This window comes from Leptinotarsa decemlineata, unplaced genomic scaffold, assembly GCF_025532065.1.
Source record: "Leptinotarsa decemlineata unplaced genomic scaffold, Ldec_3_MD MMD2_tig00000505_RagTag_RagTag, whole genome shotgun sequence".
NCBI classification, from domain to species: domain Eukaryota; kingdom Metazoa; phylum Arthropoda; class Insecta; order Coleoptera; family Chrysomelidae; genus Leptinotarsa; species Leptinotarsa decemlineata.
The window spans coordinates 9,843,181-9,847,366 of record NW_027412549.1 but is presented as its reverse complement, the minus strand read 5'-3'; positions in this window follow the sequence as shown (position 1 = coordinate 9,847,366).

Genomic DNA, 4,186 nt, shown 5'->3' with positions numbered 1-4,186 from the left:
TTCTTTGGCTTGGGTACGTTTCAAAATAAATGCACAATCTGGGGGCTTGCCCCAAATAGATTGACCCTCTGCCTACATCTATAGTAGCTTCAGTTTTCTTAAGGAAAGGAAGACCCAAGATTATTTGCTCCTGCAACTTGGTAAGGACCGTAAATTTAATCTGGAACTTCCGTTCTTCGATTTCCACTGATAGCGTGATCTGGCCTAAACTCTGGCTTACGTTGCTTTCGCAGCCCATGAACACCGTAGCCGGGTTCGGAAGTCTGGTTAAATCCATATGAGCGATCACGCTAGCTTGAATGAAATTACTGGAAGCTCCAGTATCAATAAGGGCGGGCAGAGTCATGGAATTGACTGTGCAAGGGATCCTAGGGAGGTTCCTCCCTATCAGAGGGCGTTCTTCAGCTAGAGACATGTAACACTCCAGCTCAGTGAAGTTTGGGGAGTTTTTGCAGTGGTTCTCAACTATTGGGGCCTTCGGCTCTCCACTGCTAGATGCTCCAGCCCCATCTAGTTTTCCACCTGCTCCGAGGACGTCGCTTCCACCACGTTATTGTGGCGTTCCCGACGCTCATTGCTCGCTGCCTGCCTGGGTGCTGATCTATCTTGATCAGCAGCCCGCTGTGGGGGACGGTAAATCTCCGCAGAGCCAGCACCCCGATTGTTGTTCCACCCTCCTTGGTTGCGGACTACATTGCCTGAGTTCGGACCCGTCAAGGTGCGATCGGTTTGGGGATTTATGCTTCTATGCATTTGTTTGGACAACCTCAAGTCCTCCTCAATGTTGCTAGCGTCTTGGATCAAATTCTCAATGTTTACCAACTGCTTGCCCCGGAAGAAGCAACGCAGCTCAGGTGAAAGTAGTTGGGCTATGATCTGCAAGACCTCCCTTTCCTGCCCGCCAGGAAACAGCCTTTTTGCTAGTCCGAACTTTTTAATTATGAATACATCCGCCTTCGTATTTCGGTCTTGTCCTTCCCCATAGAACTTTGCCGTGAGCTTTGCGATCAGCTCAGGGCTGGCGTATTTCTGAATTAGTCTCGCCACCATCATCGACCAGGTGATTTGGGTCTGTGAATATATTGCTGCCCATTTAGAAGCGTCTCCAGTGAGCTGAGCAAACAGTATATGTACCCAGTCTCCTTCCGGAACATCACTCCTCACCAACTCCGTTGAAAGCTTAGAAATAAAAACTTCCGGGTCTTCGTTTTCGCTTCCGGAAAACGTCGGGAGCCTAAACCTTTCGAAACGGCTATTATTCGGCTTTTGGGCTTGGCTGAGCACTCTACATAGCATAGCCGACAGCCTATCAATCGAATCCTCTTGACTCTCTCGCCTCCCAGACTCTTGCCCAAGAGGCTGAAAAGTCACGTGTCTATTTATCTCTGGGCGCCACTGGCTATTTGGTACAAGGCCTGCAGCCAGAGCAGGCTCCTCTCGCGGGGGACTCATAAGTCCTCTGCTTGCCCTTGGAAGGGTCCAAGTCGTTTGGAGTGAAGGTGGGGACCCAATCTCACTGATTATCCGAAAGGATGCTCCTTCCGCATCCCTAAGGGTATGGTCAAGGCTTTCCTGAGCGGTCCCCTCGCCTTCCTCCTCAAACGTGGAAGTAAGACTCCTAAAGGGAGTCTCCAGACCTCCCTTATCCTCAAAACGCTCCTCGTTCGTCGCAGAAGCTCGTTCTTTCCTCGATGCCTCCTCCTGGAGACGCAAAAATGCCCCACGTTGGGCGCCATGTCGCCAGGACGGTACCCGGAGCGGTCCTGAAGTGATACCCGGCTGGGTGTGGATTTGCAACGGACTGTCCGCTCCTGGGCCGCCTGTCGCACGCAGACCAGAGCCGGCGGGTGCTAGGCCGCCGGAGGATCTATACGGAGCTCCGTCCTCGCTTCCTGAGTTCGGAACGTCGCGGTTTCCCTGCATTGCTGCGATCTTCCTTTTTATACACAAGATCTCCGAATCTATTATACGTTCCCTATCCACTATCTATCTAATGGGCGCCGCGGGGTGCAACTGGCCACCACGATGGCACTAGGCCGGACCAGAGGGTTCCCTACGATCCCTAAACCTAGCCGACACACTATCGCGATTTGACCTACCTAGCTTCCTACACCCGAAGGAAAGAGACTGCCTCCGGAGGCGCACGGTCGCTTTAAAGCCCCCAGATATCAGTGCAATGGGACAGCCCACGTAGACTGCCCCTTAGATATGCTGGGTCGGCGTACCCTCCGATGTATTCAAGCCTGGGTAGGCCAAATACGTCCAAGAAGGCCGGCTAGTGGGTCCCTCGGTGCGGCGTGACGCCGAAGTAGCAGATTTCGAATTCTTTTTATAAGGTAGTCCTAAAAAGGACAAATTTGAACTAACAAGTTCAGTTTAGAGTCGGTTTACAGCTCCTGAGAGACACCGTTGGTATTTTATTATCCTGGAAATCTCCTTGGTACAATAATGGGGATGTATATGCACACCTCGGTATATATCTATATGTATTTATATAGGTGGACGTCCAAACTCCTGGGAAAACTCCTCTTTGGAAAACTCCAGTAGTGTTGTTGCCTTGAAAAAGGCAATTTGGGCAGCTATCTATATCGAATTCACTTCGGGAAGTAATTTGGGGTGTTTGTTTTTACTTCCCTAATCTCCGTATAAAGAAACTACTGCCGAAGACTCCTTTACAATTCCAAAAACTATAATTAGCCAACTTCCAATAATTCAGATCGTCCAAAAACGCTCGATGATTACTTTACAACGCTCAGAGTCAGACTCAGCTGCCCTAACCCGCGAAGCCGTCTATATTTATCCCTACGCGGCGCGCGCGCGTAGGCTCCGCCTACTAGCTATCCTTCCCTTCGCCTTCTCTGATTCGCTAATCTTCGCGATACATATACTGAATTATTGGACGTTGGTAACAGAACATTGCGGTTGCTGTATCTCTCGATAATGAAGGAGAATTTGACAATACACTACCAGAATCTTTAGGATCATCTGTGGCTAGGAAAGGTATTGACTCGACCATAACTGGCTGGATCTATACCATGCTGGTAAACAGAACTGCAACTACCACTCTTCAAGGCAAAGCCCTCCCTTTCTCTCCCTTTCTGTAGTCGCTCCTGATGAATAGACTGCTTGATGCCCTCGACGGAAGAAAAGTAGATCTGCAAGCTTATGCGGATGACCTTGTCACCTTGGCAAGGTCCACGTCGAGAAGAGTAGCTTTTAATATCCTCCAAAATACGATGGAACTTGTTCACAGTTGGTGCATGAGGAAGCAGATGTTTGTCAACCGCAACACAACTGTGATAGTCCCCTTCACCAGGAGGAGAAAATTGGACGATGTAACGCCACTTTCCCTCAATGGTGAGGTCATTTCATTTGAAATGAATGTGAAATATCTTGAAATTTTCCTTTATTAAAAACGCTCACTTGGAAAAAAATTTACACAAAGCCAGAATGTCCCTATGGACATGTCGAAGGATTTATGTTAAAACTTGAGGTTTAGGTCTCAACAAATCCACTGGATTCATGTGGCTTCACAGAAAACGGCTCAAACGAAGCTTTTTGGCTTACAGGGACAGGTTTGTCTGAACATCAGCGATGCCATTGGTATGACACCGTCAGTAGCCATAGAGATTCTTCTAGATATACATCATAATAATAATAATAATAATAAATCGGCTTTATTGATAATACAGAAAAAAAACAATGCAAAAATATATTTGAAAATGATATACAGGGTGTCCCTGGACTTCCTCTTTTCCTCTCGGGAATGTATAGATGGGGTCAAAATATCACCAGTACGTCATATAACTTTTTTTCCTAAAATCCTTTTTTACCAAGTAACGGGCCCTCGAAGTTATAAAATGAAAAATGTTTTTCTTTGATAACTTTTCAAGTGAATATTCAAAATCATCCAAATTTTGGTAATTGACTAAACAAATAAATTCCTTTGATGAGCTTTCATGCAGGAGTCAGTTGTTTTGCTACAAAGTCAGGAACGGACTACCCCCGATGGTCCACACCCCAAAACTTTGAAATGACAGATATTTTTCAATATTTTTCAACAAATTAAGGTTACTTGGACAATTTTATGAATAAAAGTACTCGTGTGGAAAGTCGATCGGAGCAACGAGTCTTGATAAAAATGTAGTTTCACTCGACGACATCAAACCCGCTCGTCCACCATTAT